The sequence below is a fragment of the Hemicordylus capensis genome, chromosome 13 (genome assembly GCF_027244095.1).
Source record: "Hemicordylus capensis ecotype Gifberg chromosome 13, rHemCap1.1.pri, whole genome shotgun sequence".
Taxonomy (NCBI): domain Eukaryota; kingdom Metazoa; phylum Chordata; class Lepidosauria; order Squamata; family Cordylidae; genus Hemicordylus; species Hemicordylus capensis.
In genome coordinates, this window is record NC_069669.1 from 7,994,546 (window position 1) to 8,018,371 (window position 23,826).

The 23,826-nt window shown below is 48.0% G+C and overlaps 1 protein-coding gene across 2 annotated transcripts in view; it reads right to left on the reverse strand.

Annotated features, from left to right (window-relative positions):
* NTN3 (netrin 3) overlaps positions 1-23,572 on the reverse strand; it is a 139,304-nt gene extending 115,732 nt beyond the window's left edge. The window contains exons 1-2 of one of the 2 annotated variants that reach the window (XM_053276846.1): positions 22,614-23,572; positions 22,400-22,488 (exon numbers count right to left, since the gene is read on the reverse strand). The gene's annotated coding sequence lies outside the window, so the exon portion shown is untranslated. Of the gene's footprint in view, positions 1-22,399 lie in introns of both variants that reach the window. The other variant, XM_053276845.1, reaches the window with a different exon arrangement.
* Positions 23,573-23,826: the final 254 nt, after the last annotated feature.

The following is a 23,826-nucleotide window of genomic DNA, read 5'->3' on the forward strand; positions in this document are numbered from 1 at the left end:
TGTCGCGAGGCTGGAGTGGGCCCCGGCACAAGAAGTGAAGATGGGGCCCTGCCCCACACCTTCTGCTCCCTCACCCCCCATATTTGTTTGCTGCACAACGACATGGTCAAAACCAAAACATTCTCAGCACAATCTCTCTCTCCCCCTGCTATGCAGATAATAGCACACACTCTCCACATACTTTCACTCTCTCACACACACACGCACACTAGTGTGCATGCATTTCCTTGGCTCAGAAACATTTCTAACCCATATACTTCATATATCCATACAACATCAATAGAGGAGAACAAGCAGTTACCCAGCTGGCGGGCCGTTTCCAGCTAACTTTAAAGTACTTTTAAAGGAGAACAGCTATAGCACTTATTCTTTTTTCTTTTCTGTAAGTATATCAACAGGGCCCTACCAGCACTGAGAAAAGCACAATATTATGAGGTGGTCAGTACAGTGGGAAATGGCACTCACATGGAAGGTTTGGGGTTGTTGTTGTTTTTTTTTACAAAATGGCCCCCGCTTCAAAAATAATGTAGGGGTGTGCACGGAACTGCTCCAGGTGGTTCAGTTAGAATTTTAACTGAACTTGAACCAAACTGCCTGGTCTGTGAGCCAGTTCATTAGAACCGGCCTTCGGTTCGGGCATGAGAACCAGGTCGAACCGGCTTTCGGTTCGGGCATGAGAACCAGGTCGAACCGGTTTGGTCCAGTTCCGCATGCTTGCAAAGGGGAATCCAGTAAGGATTCCCTTTAGAAGCAAAGGAAGAAGCAACCCCTATGGGGTTGGAAGGCAGGCGGGTGGGAGGGAAGTTACCTTAAGTGCCATGGCTGTGGCTCCCCTAGACCCCTTCAGTGCTACCCCCATCAGTGTGGGCAAGCAGGGGCCCCACCAGCCTGTGATGATGGAGGGGGAGTGCCAGCGGGGCCTGGGGGTCCGCCACCACAGTGCTTAAAGTAACCTCCCAACCACCCCCCGCCCTTTCCCAACCCCATAGGGTCCCCCCTTCGCTTGTAAGGGGGAATCCTTACCGGATTCCCCTTTGCAAGCACACAGAGCCGGTCGAAACGGGCTGAACCAGTTTGATCAAACAGCCCGGTTCAAGTTTGAACCCAGTCCGATTCGAACCAGTTTTGCTCATCCCTAAAATAACTAAGGAGTGCTACACCCCTGTGAGTTCTCATAACTTGGAGAAGTGGGAGAAGCTGCCTTCCAGGAATCATGACCACTGGGTCCGTCCAAGTCAGTGTTGTCTATGCTGCCTGGCAGTGGCTCTTCAGAGAGGAGAGCACGTCTTGTGGTAGCAAGCCTGACTTGTCCCCTTCGCTAAGCAGGGTCCACCCTGGCTGCATATGAATGGGAGACCACGTGTGAGCACTGGAAGATAATTCCCCTCAGGGGATGGAGCCGCTCTGGGAAGAGCATCTAGGTTCCAAGTTCCCTCCCTGGGAGCATCTCCAGATAGGGCTGAGAGAGCAATTCCTGCCTGCAACCTTGGAGAAGCCGCTGCCCGTCTGTGAAGACAATACTGAGCTAGATAGACTAGTGGTCTGACTCAGTATATGGCAGCTCCCTATGTTCAAGGTTTCAAAAAGGGTTTTTTTCCTCCAGCCCTGCCTGGAGAGATCAAGAACTGAACCGGGGGTCTTTTGCATGCAAAGCAGGTGCTCTGCCACTGAGCTGCAGCCTACAGTCAGGGTGGGAACCATGGTGCACCACAATTGGAACTAGCCACATTAATCAGTCGTGGACGAGGAGTCTGGGCTCTGAGCCCAGAATGGAAGTTTAAATATTATTTTAAATGGGTGGGAATGGAAGTCAGGAATAAGTGCCTGGGGCAGGCAGCAGCCCACCTGGGAGTGAGCCGGCTTCCTTTCACCATTGAGCTGAGCTACTCAATCTTGGGGTTTACAGATGCTGTTGGACTTCACCTCCCATCATCCCTGGTAAGAATGGGAGTGGCTGGGGATGATGGGAGTGGTAGTCCAACAACGTCTGGGAACCAGGCTCAATTAAGATGCCAGCAAAGAACAGCAAAGGTCAGAGCCTAAGGCATGGAAGAAGATTTATTTATTTATTTGACGTATTTGTATACCGCCCTAAACCAAGGTCTCAGGGCGATTCACAACCAAACAGTAAAGAAAACATTAAAATCAATTAAATGCTAAAAACAGTTTAAAACAAACCAACAAACCATCTAAAATTTAAAAAGTTGAAACTTTTTGTTTTAATATGTTCAACATATCAAAAAGCCTTTTGTTTTAATATGTTCAACATATCACAGTCAGTGATCCAGGTAGCCAAAGGCTACCAACCAAAGGTCAGTCCAACAAGCAAACGTCAAGTGTGCCATCAAGTCAGTATCTACTCCTGGCGCCCACAGAGCCCTGTGGTTGTCTTGGGTAGAATACAGGAGGGGATTACCATTGCCTCCTCCCGCGCAGTGTGAGATGATGCCTTTCAGCATCTTCCTAGATCGCTGCTGCCCGATATAGTCCAACAAGTACAAGATAGGAAAAAGCACAGGTCAATAGGAAGGTGCTTCTGCTGTGTCAGACCACTGGTCTTCCAGGCTAAACACGGTCTACTCTGACTGGCAGCAGCTCTCCAGATTTTCAGACAGGAGTCTTTCCCAGCCCTGGACTCCCACCAGAAATTTGAACCTGAATGCAAAGCGGATGCTCTGAGCTACGTCCTCTAGATTCCCAGGCGTCTGGGAAGGGCCAGCCAAGCATCAGAATTCATAAGTAGATATTTTCCTTGAGGAGCAGGCTGGTGCTTACACTGGAGAGTGAAAACATCTCTCACCAATCACACAGGCAGGAGGCCGAGGTTGAAATCCAAGGAGGCTATTTTCAGAAAGCTGAAGAGAGAGGACTGGAGTGGGGTGGAAGAAAACCAAGTCATGCAGGAGTAGGCTAGTGGTCCTGACCCACCAGAAGGTGGTTTTGGGAGTTGTGTTAGAATCACTTGGACTTCACTGGCTTTGAGCAGGTTTGACCTGATCCAGAGGGTTCCCAGCAAATCGGAAAACTAAGAGAGGAATCTCTGAAGACCTGGGAGTTCTGAGAAAATGACAGAAAAAGTGGGCAGAGTTCAGCACTTGCTAAGCCAAGGCTGCTCAACTTTGGCCCTCCTGTAGAGGCTGGCCTACAACTCCCATAATCCCTGGCTATTGGCCACTGTGGCTGGGGATTATGGGAGTTGTAGTCCAAAAACACCTGGCGGGGGGGGGGTTTAAGTGCCCAGTGCTAGGCCATCCAAATAATTTTAGACCACCGACTATGCCTCCCAAAGATCCCTAGTGCTATAACACAGTGGGAGCCAGCTAGCTCAAGGTCTGGTCCGGACGCCCTTCCAGAATGAGATCCAGGAAAGGGGGCTGCTGGACACCAAGGGTGGCCTCTTGATGAGGTACAGTGAGCCACTTGCCTCAAGTAGCAAATTACTGGGGCCCCAGGGAGGTGGCAAGATGCCCCTGCTGTTGCCATTGGAATAGCTCTTTAGGACCAACCTGACCTTTGCAAACTTTGCAAGGAGCGCCTCTCCTCCTACTCTTTGCAAAGCTTGCAAGAAGCCTAAGATGAGAAGACAAGGCTGCTAGCAATCTTCCCTTCTCTTTGCCGGCGTGCACTTTCAATAAAAACTTATATACCGCTTTTCAACAAACGTTTCCAAAGCGGTTTACATAGAGGAACAACAAATACATAAATAAATAAGATGGGTAGGGATATGATTCCACCTTTCATAGCTGGAAGGGTCAATTTTGAAGGGGGGCTAGATCGTGGCACAGCCGGGTGAGGGGGGGGGGGGACAAGGCAGCACCACATTCACAGCACAGCCAGGAGTGACGTCCCTGCCTTTCGGGCAGGGAGAGCCACTCTGGCCGCGCTGCGAATGTGGCACTGGCCCAGGATTTTGCTGTTTGCAAGCTAAACCAGCAAACTGTTTGCTTGATGGTGGCTCTGCCCCTGAGTGAGCTGTTATATCCCATGACAGTCTGCTGGTAGAGAAGCACCTGTAATTCGCCATACGCATCACTAGAGAACGGAAAAGAGAAACATGCATTTACATTAAGTGAACAAGGGTTTTCCCATCTGATCTGGAATAGCATCTGTTGCTAAAGATTTTTCTTTTTAAGGGCGGGGGTGGGGTGGGGGAGAAGTAATACATTAACTTCAGGAGTACAGATTTATCCCAAATCCAGTCTGTTTTCATAATCTGATATTACAGCTGTGTATATATGCAATGTCGCAAAACTCCTCGCAGCTGAAAAGACCAACGCTGTCAATATTTCAAAGCATAGAACATTTCCCAAGGCAGACAGATTGTACAAGACACTTGGCAAGGAAATTCCAGCACCAGGGTACAAATTCTGAATGCATCAGCAACCGACGACCTGTGCATGTGGTGAGAAAATAGCTACTCCTCAATAAGTGCAGTTGAAGGGGAGAGATGGCCAGATGAATTCTCAATCAGCACTCACCCCTTTAAGTTAAAAAAAAAACCCATGAAAGACTCCTTCCCCACAAGACGTGAAGAGAGAGTTTGTGCTTGGTTATTAATAAAAGATGACAACCTGGACTATAACGGAACTGTAAGCGATACCAGCCAAGAAAGACCGAGAGAGATTCCAGATGGAGAAGGCCATGAGGTGACCTCCGCCCATCCCCGTGGATCGGGATTATGTCCTGCGGTATCATTTCTAATGTTCTGAGAGTGCGATTGTCACAGCCATTCTCTTTCTTCTTCGGCAGCTGGGGAGGGAAATTCCATTTTCTGTGGATTTTCACGTCTATCTCCGCCTCCCCCTCATCTCTCTTGGGAATCTCTTTGCCTTATTTGGAATTCACATGGAAGCAAGCAGCCCTGCTCATCTCTTTCTCTTCTTCTCTCTCTCACACACATACGTGCAACAGATTGATTTAAAAACAAAAACAAAAAACCAACCCACAGCTCAATAGCCATTGTTCCTTGCACCATGGCAGAATCAAATTTGTAAAGAGACAAACTGGCACCTATTCGCTAAACATCAGCCCAACAGACACAACATGTTCAAAAGTGTATTGAGCCACCATTTCAGACACTTTAATGGGGCAACCAATATGAAACTCAGATGGCAGCTGGGAGGGGGCAGAGGAGAGAACCTGGAGGTCTTTAATGGAGAATTAATTGCTGTCTGTGTGTATGAGAGGTTGTGGAGTCTGGTGGGCAGGGAACTACACATATTACAGAATGAATGGCCAACCTACAACCGTTGTGAACTGAGTTTGAGGCAGTATACAAATATACTCAATAAAATAAAAATAAAATGAATGAAATTACATTCTTGCACAGACTTGTTGGATTATATCATCATCAAGTAGCAAGGTTTAGGAGCTGGCAAGCATTACGAGTAGGTAGACGTGAGAGAGGGGCCCCTCTCCCCAACATCCGCATGCAGGCGGGAGAGCAGGGGGAAGGGGGTGATCCCATGTTATGGCTGAACCTGGCCATATTGTTCATAAGATGGCAGCCACTCAAAGTGTAGACAACACCCCTTTGAAACCCACATGGTGACAGATGGATACAAACCAAATTCAGCACATTGGAGAGGGTTCGAGGTAAGGGTCACCATGGTAGAATAAGTGGGAAGTAGGTCTACATAGAACTACTTGGAGGGTTGTATTTTTGTTTGTTTTTACCACCCAGCATTATGGACACTGTGGAATTTAGAGTTTAGAAAAATATGGAACAAACCACTGAATTGCATCAGGATAATAAACATTTGAGTTTTAAACTCTGTCAACAAGACTTAAGACTGGGGTGGTGTTTTTTTTTTTAAAGACATCCTTCAAAGACTTGAAACTGAAATATTAACATTTAACAAAACAAATTAATTGTCCCAGTCCTCAATTTGGGTAGAATTTTGCTTCATCTCAAGTATTATTGACCTTTAGGTCTAATAGTAGTCTTGTGGATTTAATCCTACTCATTGCAACTCATGGCTGCATCCTCAGGAGTGCCGCTGCTCCCACACAAAAGCCTCGCATGAGGAAAATGTGGTTGGAAGAGACACAGCAACACTATGTGCGGTTAATATAAATAAGACCAGGAATGTTCATGATGGGGCTGATGCAAGCCACGTCATGTGAGATGGGGAGGGAGGAGCACACGCTCCTAAGACCGAGATAAGGCACATGGAACCAAGATTCAACTGTGGTTCCATAGGATGTCTGAATCAGTCCTAAGATTTCAGCCCATTGGAAGCACCTTTTTCTCGGCTGAGCCCCTCCTCCAGTTCTGGTTCCTGGGCAGGTTGAGCCCAGCAACAGCTGTGGAAAGTTTCTGCTTTCATCCAACGAGCAGAATGCACGGAAACAAAAAAATCATCTTTGGACACAGATAAATTGTCCCATCTGTCATTAGGGCAGGAACACAGGAAACTGCCTTATACCGAGTCGGACCACTGGGTCCATCTAGCGCAGTACTGTCTACACCGACTAGCAGGGGCTCTCCGAGGTTTCAAGCAGGAGTCTTTCCCTAGCCCTACCTGGGAGAGATGCTCTTCCACTGAGCTATAGTCCTATCCCTTGAGTAGAATATCTTAGAGAGCTCACATGTAGTCACCCATCCAAATGCAAACCAGGACAGATCCCACTTAGCACCGAACACACTGAAAGCACAGACAGCAGGACTCAAAGCCACTGAGGCAAGCCTCACGATCAGCGAGACCCGCCTCGAGAGGGTTAGCGGGGAGAATGGGCTTAGCCTGCTCTCCTCACACAAAAGCAGGCTGCAGCCTTGGTCCACCAGATCAGCCACCCACATGACTGCCGGCTCCGCCATGGAGCCGGTGGGGGCTGCGGGGATCGGGGGCTGTGTGGCCCCCGGAAATTCCAGCATGGTCTGTGCGCAGAGCCTGCTGGAGAGACCCCCAAGCTGGGAGGCTGCTTCTTAGCCTCCCAGTCGGGGGTCTCCTTGTGAGTTGCCGTGGCACGGAGCCGTGCTGCAGCAACACACGATCTGGCAACCCCGGTTAGCGGAGTGCTCGCTCTGTTAACCTAGGCTAAGGGGAGAGCTGCAGAAGTGGGTTACCTGCTGTGAGGCAACCGGGCTCACCTGTGAGCCTGGTGGTTCTCACGGTCCGCTAAAATCGGGCTAGGCTCCCCTAGCCTGATTTTAGCCGATTGTGAGAAGAGCCTCACTGTGTGTTTGGTTAAAGGCAACAGTCTGTGTATGAGATTAAGGATGATTGAAAGGAAGATGAAAAACCCACGTGCCACTATTCAACACAGAGTGAAGCATCCTACCCTGGATTGTAGGCCAGCCCACTGGTGGGAAGGCTAATGGCCTTAGAAGTACACCCTCAGGACAGAACTAATGGGGCGGAGAGAGGATGACACACACAGACAGAGAGAGGGGTCCTTGGGGGCCTGTCTTCCTCAAGCCATTTTGATTTCACAGCCACAGACCATCAAAGAGGGACACATACTGTGGAGTCCTGGAGCGGTCCTGGGTTCTGACCAAAAGCTTAGAGTCCAGGACCTAGGTGCAATTGTTGACAGAGAAAGAGGCCACAGTGAATTCCTATAAGGCAGACTCAAGCAGCAGAAGTGGAGAGAAAACAACAAACAGGCCGGGAAACTTGCAGAGTCAAGAAGATACATAATGTTTTCAACTTCACCTGCAGAACATATGGTGCGGCTTCAAAGGGAACTGACTGTGTCACTAAATCTTTGCTTGTACTGTTGCACCTCTTAAAGTGAACCCTGGTCTCCTTGCTTTCCCCAGAGCAAACTGCGCACGTGGGGGTAAAGTCTGCAAGGGCACAGCAGGAGGGAGGCGCAAAATGCTCCAGCGCAGGGCTTCTCAGCTTTGGCTCCCCAGATGTTGCTGGACTACAACTCCAATCATCCCCACCTGAGATGCCTGGGGGTGATGGGAGCTGTAGTCCATCAACATCTGGGGAGCCAAGGCTGAGAATCTCTGCTCTAACATCTGCAATGGCCTGCTGGATGTGCTATACAGTATATACGTTAGCAAAACAAAACAAAACAAAAAAGCATGTTTGGGTCAAAAACATGACTGAAGGCATGTCTGGTTTGGCCCTTAAACTCCGCCAACTGCACTGACCTAATGCCAATCCGAGCCTAACCATATTGTCTTAGAATGTGACTTAAATGAACATCCGCTCCACTGCTCGGGCAAAATTAGCATTTCTGCACGGCCAGATTCCTTTAAGTTATGGACCACAATGGAAAGAAACCAGCATGAGCAGGAAGGCATTAAGAAGGGATGCATCAGAAACAATGCAGGGCTGCTCACTCTTCTGGTGACCACTATTCTGGTCTGGGGGCTATGGGCCACCTCCAGCCTCAGAGGCAAGATACCTCTAGATGCCAGTTGCAGGGGAGCAACAGCAGGAGAGAGGGTCTGCCCCTCTCAGCTCTTGCCTGTGGGATCCCCGGAGGCATCTGGCGGGCCCTGTGTGAAGCAGAATGCTGGACGAGAAGATAGGCCTTGGGCCTGATCCAGCAGGGCTCTTCTTATGTTCTTCACTGCATCCTGTATGCACCACACTTCCTGCTGGATTATACCCTTAGTTATGTGTTGATGTAGCAGAATTACAATGCACTTACAAAGACAAAGGCATACACACAGAGCTCATCCTGCACAAACCACAAGAGCGGTCGTAAAGCCGGGGTCTACTGACTCAAGTTTTGCTCACCGGAATCCCGAGGCAAAAACACCTCCATATATGGTGCCGTGTGATATGATTTATCTCCGCTGTACTCTACAGGCCCACCACAGCCCGGATGCTATTCCACTTTTGACGCCCGTTTTATTGCCTTTGCTCCTTCAGCCACAAGGTTTGTTGTCTCAATTCACCCCATCCACCACCCAGTTTTGCTGGAGTGCTTGGGAATTACACTGGGTGAAAAAGCCAGGAAGCTAGAGAAGGATTGGCCCCCAAACAAAAACTGCTATGAATGCCAGCAGTCAGTTATTGCCTAATGACAGCGAAGTGTTTAAAGCACTGATTTGTTAGAACAGCAGCAAACAGCTGGGAGAATTATGGCAATATAAAAGCTACTAGTTTCTATGAAGGAATATAGGAAGCTGTCATATACTGAGTCAGCCCTTTGGTCCATCTAACTAAGTATTGTCTGCACAGACTAGCAGCAGCTTCTCCAAGGTTGCAGGCAGGAGTCTCTCCCAGCATCTTGGAGATGCTGCCAGGGAGGGAACTTGGAACCTTCATCATGCAAGCATGCAGGTGCTCGTCCCAGAGCGGCCTCATCCCCTAAGGGAAAGATCTTACAGTGCCCACACGCAGTCTCCCATTCAAATGCAAACCAAAAACAAAAGCTACTAGGTTCTGTATAAAAACTTGGAACCTTCTGCTCTTCCCAGAGTGGCAGCTCCATTCCTTAAGGAGGAATATCTTACAGTGTGCACAATTCTAGTCTCCCATTCATACACAACCAGGACAGACACTACTTAGCTAAGGGGACAAGTCATGCTTGCTACCACAAGACCAGCTCTCCTCCCTAACGAGGAATCCCAATGCCTGGACAGACTTAGCCACTGTGAAGACTGTTGTCTCCTTATCTTTGTTTATTTTTAAGCAGGCCATATGTCCATATCTGTATATTTGCTTTAGTAGTTGCTTTTATTGACTTTATTGGATCTTGGCTGGTTAAAGCTATGCCACCAGCGAACATGCTTATTTGATTCAGTATTATTGACTAAGATGCCTCTAACCTGATGATTATTTCCTACCCCAGGGGCAAAAGGTTCCAAGACAGAGAGCAGGCAGCACGACTCTTGACAGCGCACACTCTTTCAGAAAGTTCAGCATTTACCCATACTCTTGGTTTCAGTTTGTTATAAATTGTCTTGATCCATTTTCGGAACAGGATGACTGTCCGTGTGGCATATGAGACGATCTAAATTTAGCATCTGCATTTAGTAAAAACCAGTAACTTCTGCATTTCATTACATGCAGTTAAACTGACATTTACTCACAGTCCAGACTAAAGATGCTGATTAGCAGAGGTCTGTTGCTTGAGGAGCTACATTTTTGTTTCTTGAAGTACCAAAGCTTCGCCTCCAACATTTCACAGGCAAAAGCAGGGGCATGCTAGGAACCGTTCCTATTCCTCTACCAAAGGTCATTTCGTGGGATCTGCCCCTTTCCAGGATCTCATATTGCTGAAGACACTTCAGTACCTGAGATTCGCTTGGTCTTAATAGCTTGCTCTCCACGGACTGAAAAGCTAAGGCGGCTATAGTTGTTTTGGTTAAAGAGAGAAGGATGCCAGTAGACTCTGGCTACATTGTGCAGATGAAAAGAGGGATACACTTAGAACAACCTATGGCAGATTAACGTAGTAGCAAATGTAGCATTTGCTATGGGCCCCATGTTTTCAAGGGCCCCGCATGCCCAGCTTCCAACTGGGAATTAAAATTAAAACTTTACCTGTTTTATTTGGTCCATGTTAGATAAAATATCCCTTTCCTGCTAAATGTGCCTTTTAAGAGAAGGCCCAGCACAGTATCTGTCCAGTGGCTGTTGCTGGTGCCTACCACATTTTTCTTTTTAGAGTGTGACCCCTTTGGAGACAGAGAATCATCTATCCACTCTTTATTTTTCTATGTAAACCACTGGAGAATTTTGATAGAAAAACGGTATATAAATGTTCACTGTTTTGTAGTAAGTGTGAGTTTGTGGCTTGGTCTCCCATACTCCAAAAATATAGCAAATGAAAAGATTGAATTTCTTTACTATGCAAGTAAATAATTTACGTTTTAATATTTATATGCATTTTTAAAAAAGATTTAAGGCCCCTTTATAACATATGCTACAGGCCCCACACTAGCTTAATCCGGCCCTGAGAACAACTGATTCTCATACCAGGGACTACTGCCCAAGTCTTCAACCCAGCATTATACATTGCTGAAGATGGGATTCCACCTGCTATGTGATAGGTATAGTGATTTTTCAGGGACAGATTTCAGAAAATAGGGACTGTTTCTGGTAAATAGGGATAGTTGGAGCCTGGGCATGTCCGCTGACTTGTCGCTGGCATAAAATGCATGCATATCCACAGTGAGCGGTATTTAGAGTAGCCGACCCTCCAGAATTCTCTAAAAGACTCTCAAAAGAAGCATCAACCTCCAAGCGATGACTGAAAGCAATCCTGGAGGTTTTAATGGCCTGATCTTGTGAAAAATGCTGGAAACATTTTTTTTAAAAAAATTCCAGGAATAACTTCAGTCAGAGTTGGCAACCCTAGTTGTATTAGGAACTGGGGGGGGGGGGAGGCTGGGAAGAGGGAAATGGTTGCTCAGACTGAATTGGGACCAGGAAGTGGCATTGTGAAGAGGCCCAGAGACAGCAAGCAAGAAGATAACCCAGGAGGGTTTATCTTCCCTTGATCATCTGCATCAGCCTAGATATGATGAAGGGCTGAATGCAGGATGTGAGATTTCAAAGCAGGTTTAAATCTAAGCTCTGTGGTTAAAACAGTTTGTGGACTGGGCTGTCTAGCACCCCAGGAGACACCTGGGGATGGGGGCACATTAAGGCACAGCAGTCTTGGATAGAGCCAGTCATCCCAGTGCTAAGCCTTTCATGAATGTTTAACAGCACCCAACATGTTGCTTTACAAGACCATAATCCCAGCCAAGCCTCCCTAAACCCCTTCACACATTCCTGCTGCATTGTTAGGCTGTGGTCACGTGTTCCCAAGAATAGCACTTGTTATGCAAAGAGCTTTACGGCCACACATCTGATCTTGCACATTGCGGCAATGGTGTTTACTACTACTTTAAAACAAAACACAAAAAAAGCAGTCTTACTCCAGAACCTTTCCTCTCCCCTCCCCCCACCCCAGAACAAAGCAATCTGCTTTCCATACAGCCCTTGGGGCCATTCTGCAAAGTGTTTGTGTGGGGCTGGGATGGGGGGAGGGGGATGGGAGAGGATTGGTTTTTATTAAGATTGACAGAATGAACATTTTGAAGGTTTAAGCAGTCATTTGCACACAAGACCACAGGACGGTTATGACGAGAAATGGTAGCACATGGGAATGGGGCTGTAGCTCATTGGTAGAGCATCTGCTTTGCACGCTGAAAGTCCCAGGTTCAATTCCTGCATGGTAGGGCTGGGAAAGACGCCTGCCTGCAACCTTGGGGAGCTGCTGCCAGCCAGTGTAGACAATCCTGAGCTAGACGGGCCAATGGTCTGACTCAGTATTAGACCGCTTCTTACGTTCCTATATCCTGTAGTTCAGTGGCTAGCAATACTTTTCCATCTGTATTGTATCACCCAGGCTCATAGGAACACAGGAAGCTGCCTTATACTGGATCAGACATTTCGCTCAATATTTGCTTTACATTCTAGAATACAACAATTATCTACACCAGGGTTTCTTAACCATGGGCCCCCAGATTTTTGGACTATAACTCCCATCATCCTCAGCCACAAAGGCCATATCTGGGGATGATGGGAGTCGTAGTACAACAACATCTGGGAAACCAAGGTTAAGAAACCCTGACACTGACTGGCAGTGTCTCTCCAAGGTCCCAGGCAGGCATTTTCTCCAGCACAACCTGGAGATGCTAACCTGGCAAAGAGGCACCTTTTAACATGGTGATTCTCTTTATTTAGCAGGGGGAGAGTAACTGGCCCTATCCACCCCCAGCACAGTACTTCCAGTGACTCTTGCTGGTGTCTATCTTGTGTTTCTTTTTAGAGTGCAAGCCCTTTGGGGACAAGGTTCCACCTTATTTATTTATTATTTCTCTGTGTAAACTACCCTGAGCCATTTTTGGAAGGGCGGTATAGAAATTGAATTAATGATGATGATGATGATGATGATGCCGCCAGGGATTGAACCGGGGACTTCCTGCATGCTAAGCAGATGCTCTCCACTTAGCAATGGCCCCATCCCTAATGACTCCTGAATGCTTAGGGATCTATCACTCCTTCTGGCAACCAGCATTTGTGCTCAGCTACGTTTTGGCCCTTGGAATCCCCATTGAAGGGAAACTACTTCCTCTCCTCCAGCCTAACAATCTGAACTTGATTTGTACAGGACTCCATTCTGGTTCCGGTTTACAAAGTACTCACTCCAAAACAATTAAATCACCTCGGAGCATATACAGAGTGTGTGTGTGTGTCTCTCTCTCTCTCCACTAAACAGCACATTATCATGGTGTTTTTGGTTAATCCATTCTCTTTCCTCTGGATTCTACCATTATGAGTTAGAGGATGTTCTTCCAGGTCAGATGGCACAGTTTCCAGTTAGGCCTGAACTCTGACATCATTATTATTATTTTAAGAAATCACTAAGCACTGACAATCATTCTAAAGCACATTGGCTCCCTCTGTTTTATACAAGCAACACTGCAGGAAAATGAACACCGTAGACCACAAAGCTGCATTCGAGACAGCATCATCTACCTGCTGAACAGATGCAGTGCCTACTTTGGGCCTCCAATTGCCAGCAACTGCTCGGTGTGTCTACTAAAATGGCAACAAACCCCAACGCTTACCACCCAGCTATACTGATTTGACTGCTAGGATATCAGTTCTCTTGCTCTGAGGCTGCATCCACAGACCACAGTATATAAGTATTGTGCCTGGCTCTGATGTGTTTAGCTTTTCTTTATTCCGGGGATTCTCAAACATTGTTGGACTACAACTCCTATCATCCCCTCAGGGAATGATGGGGATTGTAATCCAACGTCTGGGACCTGAGTTTGAGGATCCCTGCTTTACTCAACAGCAGCCATTTTTGTGGTCTCCCGATCTGTTATTAAACTGACAAATTAAATCTATCTTTTACAGGTTAGTTCCGAAATGTCTAATACTTTATGACTGGGATATAGCAAACCAGCCACAAAGGATCCTGTGTCCTCCTTCATTTCTTTTGGTGCAGCACTGTGGTGGGGGTGACAGTACTTGCAATTAACATGTCAATTAACATTGATAGTAACTGAAATTAACAGGCTTTGCCCTACCTCAAGATTTTCTCTCTTCAAGTGCCATCGGGAGTGCTCCAGTCATGAGACTCAGCAACTCTGAAAAAGTATCCCTTACCATAGCTCTGAAGTATCCCTTACCAAAGTACCCCGAATGGCCCTCTGGTCCAAAGCCATTCATCCACAAGCAACAATATTCACACATACTTCCAGCCCCTCCCGGTCAGCTCATGCAGTCTAGACCGGGATTCTCAACGCTGGGTCCCCAGATGTTATTGGACTTCAACTCCCATAATCCCCAGCCCCAGCGGCCTTTGGCTGGGAATTATGGGAGTTGAAGTCCAACAACATCTGGGGACCCAATGTTGAGAATCCTTGGTCTAGACCACAGTGGACACATATGAGTGTCCCTATAAAGAAATTTCACGTGTAAGCAAGCCAAGCTACACACTGCAGCGATAGATACTGCTTTGTTTATTTTAAACGAAACAGGATCATAAGTCATTTTTCTGGTGATCCCAAGTAGAAGACTCAGTTTTCTGGGCTTTTCCTGGCATGCGTTGGAGAGGGAGGGAATGGAAGAGATAGCAAGTGGATCTGTCAGATGATTCAGCACCTAAGTTAATGACAAAGAAGCGTTTCCCACACACTCCTCTTGCTGCCAGGACCGCTGAGAAAGATACAGGCTCAGCCTGTAGATAGGGCTCACTACTTGCCTCTCCCACACACTTACATAAAGAAAGAAAATAACCAGCTCTAGAACTTTGGATGGGAAATGATCTCCCTCCTCAAGAATCAAGGAGGAGTGTCCCAGCCGAAGGAAATTGACACACATGCTCTAAACCCTAAGATGGCAGCAAGGAGAGGAAATGAGCAAGCCCCTACTGTTGAAAGGCCAACACACACATCAAAAAGGTAAAGTGTGCCGTCGAGTCAGTGTCGACTCCTGGCAATCGCAGAGTCCTGTGGTTGTCTTTGGTAGAATACAAGTGGGGTTGACCATTGCCTCCTCCCACACAGTATGAGATGATGCCTTTCAGCATCTTCCTATATCGCTGCTGCCCAATATAGGCATTTCCCATAATCTGGGAAACATACCAGCGGGGATTTGAACCAGCAAATCCTCTTGCTTGCTAGTTAAGTCATTTCCCCGCTGTGCCAAATTCACACATTACATGGCAGCAAATCTGGGTTTGCCACCAGTTGTGTATATAGCAGGGGGAGAGTAATTGGCTTTATCCAGCTCCAGCACAGCATCCCTCCAGTGACTGTTGCTGGTGTCTATCATGTTTCTTTTTATATTTTGATATCTTTGGGGATAGGGATCCATCTTATGTATTATTTCTCTATGTAAACTGCTTTGGGAACTTTTGTGGAAAAGCAATTGTTCTAGTATACTTGTCAGGGAACCACAGCCAACCCTGGTTCCCCAGTCCAATACTTCCATGCACTTGCGCAAGGTGTTAAATGCTTCCACTCCTTCCTGTGGGGCTCAGACCTGCTAGCATCCCTGTTTTTCTTCATTTGGAAAAAAGGTAAAGTGTGCCGTCAAGTCAGTTTTGACTCCTGGTGACCACAGAGCCCTGTGGTTGTCTTTGGTAGAATACAAGAGGGGTTTACCATTGCCTCCTCCTATGCAGTGTGAGATGATGCCTTTCAGCATCTTCCTAGATCACTGCTGCCCAATATAATATCAGCAAGGATTCAAACCGGCAGCCTTCTGCTTGTTAGTCAAGCATTTCCCCGCTGCACCACTGGAAAACCTGCCCCTAATTCCAGATGCATTGAGGGCCATCTGTTTTGGTCAATGGTGAAAGAAGTGTACTCTGCACATACTCAGAAGCACCCCTATCTTTGCAGTCAGATATCCTGTGGTGAGCCCTAACTCTGATTAAGCCTTGCTGACAGCATTTTGAGGCAGAGACAATCTCCAGCTTTCTCTTGAACAGCAGTGAGTTTACGTGATTATGTCTGCCAAAAGGATGAAGGATGTTTTGGCTGTTAGAATCACTAGTCTGGGTTGAGGAGAATCAGATGAAAAATCCCTTCCAGCCACAGACGTGGTGCATGACCTTGGGGAAGTCACTTAGGGCAGAGTGGAGCATTCACTGCTTTGTGCCTGAACTGGCAGTCTGCCACGGCAATCCTGAGCCATTGGTTGCCTTGATGCAGCAAGCTTCCAGGAACTCTGTGTGAGTTTCCCTTCTTGTGCTGTGCTTGCAAAATGTAGGGGCTCCCTCTTCTCATAGTAACTGGACTTTTCTGCCCTTTTAAAGTTTTTGCACTTGTGTTTTTCTTGCTTGTACACCAAGCCAAGTGTGCACGCAGCCACAAATATGCATGTTGCCAATGTTTACAGCAGCTCAGATCTGCACACAGCCACCATGGCTGGGATTTATAAATGTGGCTGGAGCAGTGGGTGAATGAACACAAAGCAGGGAGAAAATACTGCAAAGAGGATTCTTGCTAATGATGACTGCTAAATGGAATAGGAGGCAAAAACTCAGAAACCAAAAACAGAATGAACTGTGAACACACATGCAGCTACTTTGCCAGGTTGAAAGGAACTCATTCCTCAATTTTAAAAGAGAACACACACATGGTTCGACACAGGACATGAACTGGCCATCTAACTATACATGAAACCACAAACTATGTAACAACAATGCAAAAATCAGTAAATAATCTCTCTCTGTGCTTCCTATCTGTAAAATGGTGATAACATCGTCTTCTCTCCCAATTACATTAGAACGGATACATTCACACTCACAAAGGAACTGTGTTAGCAGCAACCACTAAATGATGAAAGCAGCCAAAGTGGCATAGGAACATAGGCAGCTGCCATATACAGAGTCAGACCCTTGGTCCATCTAACTCAGCACTGTCTACACAGACTGGCAGTGGCTTCTCCAAGGTTGCAGGCATGTATCTATCCATCCATCCATCCATCCATCCATATTTTTAAACCGCCTAAAATGCAAGTTCTCTGGGCGGTTTACAAGAAAATAAAAACGACCAATTCAAGTGCTACAACTCTTTCCTCTGGATATCTCTCTCAGCCCTATCTTGGAGATGCTTCCAGGGAGGGAACTTGGAACCTTCTGCTCTTTCCAGAGCAGCTCCATCCCCTAAGTTTGGGAATCACTCCAACTAGGATCAAAGATGCATATTTTTAAAGGGGTGGATGTCTTGTTTTCCGCAGTGGAACATAGGAAGCTGCCATATACAGACCCTTGGTCCATCTAGCTCAGTATTGTCTACCCAGACTGGCAGTGGCTTCTCCAAGGTTGCAGGCAGGAATCTCTCTCAGCCCTCTCTTGGAGATGCTGCCAGGGAGGGAACTTGGAACCTTCAGCATGCAAGCAGGCAGATGCTCTTCCCAGAGCGGCCCCATCCCCGAAGGGGAATATCTTACAGTACTCACATCTATTCTCCTATTCAAAGCCAACGAGGCTGGACCCTGCTTGGCAAAGGGGACAATTCATGCTTTCTACCACAAGACCAGCTCTCCTCCATCTAGCCCAGTATCGTCTACCCTCTTCCTCTCTCTACTTCTTCCCAGACTGCCACTTATCCCTCTCTCACCACACTAAAACCAGGGATCAACCCATGAAACTGACTTCCAGGTAATTTAAGACCAACAAATACTTTTTCACACAGCGCATGATTAATCTATGGAATTCTCTGCCACAGGATGTGGTGATGGCCACCAGCTTGGATGGCTTTAAAAGGGCCTTAGACAAACTCGTGGAGGTCTATCAATGGCTACTAGTCTTGATGGCCTCAGGCTGCCTACAGGCTCAGGGGTACAGGAGAGGGGGCATGCCTTCATCTCCGGGTGGTGTGGCTCCCCAAGGCTTCTGGTGGGCGTGAGGGACAAGGTGGTGCTGAACTAGATAGGCTTGATCCAGCAAGGCTGGTAGCAACTCTCCAGACAAGAGTCTTTCCCAGGCCTGCCTGGAGATAAAATTGAAGTGTGCCGTCAATTCGATTTTGACTCCTGGCACCCACAGAGCCCTGTGGTTGTCTTGGTAGAATAAGGGTTTACCATTGCCTCCTCCCATGCAGTAGGAGATGATGCCTTTCAGCATCTTCCTATATCCCTGCTGCCCAATATAGTAGCAGTGGGGATTCAAACCGGCAACCTTCTGCTTGTTAGTCAAGCATTTCCCTGCTGTGCCACTTAAGGTTGTGAGACCTTCTGCACCCAAAGCAGATGCTCTGCCACTGAACTACGGCCCCATCCTCATGTCTATTTGTGAGGCAGCTGAGCCCGTGTTCAAGGCCCAGCTCTGCCATAGAGGTATTATTTATTACATTGGTATCCCCCTTCCATCTAAAAAAGCTCAGCTCACTGCATAGGTTTTCTCGGAGTTAAGTCAGACTGAGAGTGATGGGCCCAGAGTCACCCAGTGAGATCTCAACTCTGGTCGATGGCCAACACTCGTGGCTTGCACCAATTCTCACGTGGCCTTCGGAATTCACTCCTTCAGCTTTAACTCCCTGCCTCTAAAACGGAAAATGCATTGACTTCCTTCACAAGGCCGTTGTGGCAACAGCCTTGGTAAGGCACATCCAGCAGCCCGGCAAATTAAAAGTGGCATCCAGAGAAAAATCATGGTAATGACACCAGCACCATCAATGCATGCACCACTGAGAGACCTTCAAGGCCAAGCTGAAGACAGACCATCCTGGAGAGAATCTATCTATGTGGTCGCTAAGAGTCGACACCGACTTGAGGGCACTTAATCCATCCATCAGTGACATCAGCATCCCAAAGAGTGCCACAAAGAATGGAGAATCCTGTTCTGCGGGATCTACAAAGGATCCCAACTTGAAATGGAGAACAACATACACAGCCTGGCACACCGTGGGAAGTCCTCCTTCCTACCATGCCTAATTAACTTAGGGAGTCCACCACAAGAAGCAGTGGAAATGGCCACTCCTCTGGGTGCCTTAAAGAGGCAAAACAACAGAGAAGAGGTTAAATCAGCAACCATTAACCATGATCGTAGAATGGAACCTCCAGGTTCAGAGGCAGTATACCCCTTCAAAGAGTAGGTACTAAGGGACAAACAGTACAGCAGAACAACTGTTGCCTTCACGGTCTGCTTGTGGGCTTCCTGGAGGCATCCGACTCGGAAATGTGGACACAGAGTAGGCTGGTTTGCAGCTGGGTGGGAGGAGTATCCAGCCAGGTTCCAAGCTCTGTGTGCGCTCCTGAGAAATGCTCTTGTGGTAGGAGGAGGGGCACATGATCATCTTCTAGGACAGAAGCAGGCAGCTCACACCGTGTACCCAGCACCCAGTTGAGGATGGAGCAAAAGCATGACACAAGACTGATTGCGCACATCAATCCCTGCACATCAGGCGCTATTGAAACTACAGCACACGTTTTACTCTGTGGTGAGATTCTTCCCGGTTTTATATTTCCCCACTTTTAACAAATCTTCCAGGATTTTTTTAAATCTAGGCTTTTTGCTATCGGACCAGGAAGACGAGACATCCTTAAACAAAGAGATGTGGTAGCAAGCATGACTTGTCCCCTTAGCTAAGCAGGGTCTGCCCTGGTTGCATATGAAAGGGAGACTAGAAGTGTGAGCACTGTAAGAGATTCCCCTCAGGGAATGGAGCTACTTGGGAAGAGCAGAAGGTTTCAAAGTTCCCTCCCTGGCAGCATCTCCAGGATAGGGCCGAGAGAGACTCCTGCCTGCAATCTTGGAGAAGCCGCTGCCAGTCTGTGAAGACAATACTGAGCTAGGTAGACCAAGGGTCTGACTCAGTATATGGCAGCTTCCTATATTCCTATGTCACCAGGTTCTGCTGGATTGCCAGTAAAATCCAGCATGTGTTCTGCATAGGGGGTTAGGATATGGCATTGTTTGTGTTACTCTATTATGTCTAGTTGCTCCCCTTTTCTCTGATCTGTGGCTGGTCCAATACCAATAAAGATTTATACCAATTGAGGCGTGGCTGGCTGGATACTGCTCCTACTCAGCTGTCAATTGTGGGGACGAGCCCAATGACTGGCCTGATTCAGCGGCGTCCCTTTCGTGAGGCAGGGTGAGGCAGGCACCAGACTATCGGGGCGCCAGCAAGGCAGCCGTCACCACTGCAGCCGTTCTCGGGGGCCAGTCTTTTTAAAGGGGGCTGTTCCCCCACCAGGGGAATGGGCCAGGCAGAAGTTGGCTCCTCACAGCAGCCACTGCAGCCGCCTGGGCCACCCCGGGCTGATTGAGCCAGGCTTTTCACGTGTCCCTTGTTTTGACACAGACACAGGAAAAATTGCGTCTGCCAATGTTATGGTGCCAAGATATGCATGCTGGTCCTCTTATTAAATCCATGCTTCTGTTCTCCTGGGAATGGTGTTGGAGAAGAGAAACCTCTGGAAGAGGGTAAGAGAAGGATGGCCAGGCCAATTGCAATTGGACCAAAAAAACCATACATACAGTATGTGATAGGAAGCCAGGAGGCAGGTTGCTTACATTAGCACCTGCATGGCTGGAGAGACGACCTCTACCTAGAGGCCCGCCTGCACCAGGTTACACTTTAATGTGTCCAGTCCTCAGGGTAAATAAGGCAAGAATCCCCCAGAGATTCAGACAAGACAGCTCAAGCACCAGTTCCAACACGTCAAAAAGAAAAGGATCCTCTGGACTCTCTGTTCTCCTGGAGAGGAGAGCGACCCTTGTGGTAGCAAGCATCAAGTGTCCCTTTTGCTAAGCAGGGCTCACCTTGGTTTGCATTTGGATGGGTGACATGTAAAATGGCACTATAAGATGGGGAAGGGGCCATAGCTCAAAGGAAGAGCAACTAGGTTGCAGGTTCACTCCCTAGCATCTCTCCTGGCAGGTGGGACTGGGAGAGGTAAAGGTAAAGTGTGCCGTTGAGTCTGGCTCTACACAGGTATGAAGCCCAAGTCCCATTTCTAGCCCACTGGGCTGGTATAAGGTAAAAGTAAAGTGTGCCGTCGAGTCAATTTTGACTCCTAGCACTCACAGAGCCCTATGGTTTTCTTTGGTAGAATACAGGAGAGGTTTACCATTGCCTCCTCCCGTGCAGTGTGAGATGATGCCTTTCAGCATCTTCCTATATGACTGCTGCCCGATATAGTACCAGCGGTGATTTGAACTGGCAGCCTTCTGCTTGTTAGCCAAGCATTTCCCCACTATGCCACTTAAGGTGACGGGCTGGGACCTAAAACCTTGGAGAACCACTGTCAAGTCAGTGTAGACAATACTGCGCTAGATGGACCAAGGGTCTGCCTCGGTACAAGGCAGTTTCCTGTGTCCCTGTTCCTGGGAGAAATATGGGATTGGAATCATTCGGAGCAAAGGCCCACCTGCTTGGTACCATCTGCTGGGCATGCCTCCAGGATAAATGAACGGGGCTCACGCTAGATCTCTTGTGTGCGTCCCAACCATTTCAACAGGGCTTCCTCAGGGGACATTCACAGAGAACCACAAACCTCCTGTCCCGTCGGCGTGATGCAAGGGATGACCTTTGAAAAAGGCATCTGCTGTCCCTCTATAAAAGTGACTTTGTACACTTGCATCCAAAACAGAGTGTACGCGCACATACGTACACCATCTGCAAAACCTCTGCTTGGAATACTATCTCTAGTCTGAGTCCTTGTGAAATGATGACCTGTAGAAAGATGCCTAGCCAGTCTTTTAAGCCGTGAGCATCTCCTGTGTCCACTTGCAGCTGCCGTGAGCCAGAGCAACCCTCCCACAGTCCACAGCCACCCATGATCTGAACACACCCACCTCCTAGCCATTGCTTCTCTCCCTCCTCTCTTGAAGTTCCTTTCAGAAGAAACCACCAGACCAAGCTGTAGCTACAATGCGTTAAGCACCCTCTCCATGCTCCCTTAGATGAAAGTTATCCATCCAATCCAGCAACAGATCTTTCCAAAGGCAAAGTGCACAAAGGTGCCAATGTGTTGTATAATTTGAACTCTCTCCTTACACACACCCCTACGCACGCCGGGTATGTATATGCACACCCATTCTGCAGGCACCTTAAGTGTTAGCATAGGATTCCTCCAATGGAAAAGGTTTTTGAAGTCCCATCCCTTAGTTGAAATTCCAAGATGAAACCATGAAAAGGGTTTAACAGGAAATAAAAGGAGAGGGCAGGGGAATAAAAACAAGAATTTTAAAAAGATGGAAAGGATTTTTTAAAACAACAACACAACCTATTAAGTACTATTTAACTTGGAAAGGGGAAAAATAGCAGAGAGGGTGTGTATAAAAGCAGATTCTTAATACATGCAGTAAGCAAAAGAGATTCCCCCCCTCCCCACTTCCATATAAACAAGCTGAAAAATACAGTCCTGGTTCGGAAGGAAAAGCAACACTAGAGTCCCCATCTACACAGAAGACTGAACATTTAACCCAAAGGAGTAAATCGAAAGGAATGACAACTTACTTTGACAGGAACAGGTAGAAAGTTTCTCTTCAACACCCAGCCCGGGAGATGTCAAAGGAGTGTAATTCCAGACACCCAGATTGTCTTGGCTATGGGAAGAGGGGAGAAATCAGTCTGGAACTTGAAGATCGAGAGAAATATGCCAGTGTAGCCAGGCGCGCAAGGGGGGAAAAGAGGGGTGGGGGTGGAAGGGAAGAAAAATAAGTAAAATGACCGCTCGGTTGCTGCTTCAGTCCCACAGTGGGAATCGCACTCCTTTTGCCCACTGCTCTGGGTTCTTCAGGCTGCTCCACTTTCTCTTTCTCTCTCCCCCCTGCACTGTCCAATGAAGAACTGCTTGGCTGGGAGGGACCAAGGAGAAAAGAGAAAAAGGGGAAAGGGGGGGGGGGTGGAGAGGAAAGAAAAACTCTATGCAACAGTGGAGAAACTGAGCCCGGACGGCTGCCTTTCAGTGGAGTAAGAAGGTCTCAATAAATTCAAGGCTTGAAAAGAAGGAAAAAGTCAACTCCCCGCGGAAATCAGCAGCAGATTTCAAGACATTTAATCACATGCAGGGAGGTGTGCGAGAGAGAAAGAGCGAGCTATGCCCTTGCCTCTCTCTCTCCTGCGGCACTCTTGCAAGAAGGGAGTCCCCAGCCACGGCTGGCTAGCCGAACCCACCCACCCCAGGGAAAGAGAAGGGAAGAGGGGGCATGGAAGGAAACCACGGCGGCGGGGTGGGGTGGGGGGAGATGAGAAAAGGGGAAAGCCGGAGAGGAAGACGAAGACAGGAAGAGAAGGAGAGGGGGAGAAATTAAAACTATTTCTAGGAAGGAGATGAGGATGGGGAAAGGAATTTGGAAGTTAGAACAGGAGTTCCCGGGGGGGGGGAGTGAATTCAAGAGCTTGCGGCGGGGGGGGGGGAGTTGCGGCACGGTTGCACTCCCAGCTTTCTGGAAAGGCGAAGAGGAGGAGGTGAAGACAGGAAACCTGGTTTTTTCGCCCTGTCTTTCTGCCTTGCTCGCCTTTTCTGCCTTCACAGGCTGTTGGGTTCTTGGAGGTTCTAGGAAATTGAAAAAGGAGGGGCCAGCCAGGGGGAGTTTCGCCTGCAGCTAGTGCTGGGGTCGATAGGTAAGGAGGGGGAAATGCCAGGGCTCCTCTGTGGAGAGAGGGAAGCGGAGACAGAGTTTCTCCAGGAGCCGCCGGTGTGCTGTGCATGCCCCTAAAAGCGGGGCGGGGCGGGGGGGGGGAGAGCGTCTGGCCTGATTCTCCCCCCCCCCGGGGAAACGATGAAGGTTTCAAAGGGCGCCGGCCTCCTCCCACCTGGGCTCATCTTGGCATCCCAGGTGGAGGCGCTTATTATTAACGAGGGTTTCTAGTACGGAACTTTATCGAGCAAACTTGGGTCCCCAGATGCTGCTGAGCTACAGCACCCATCGCCCACAATG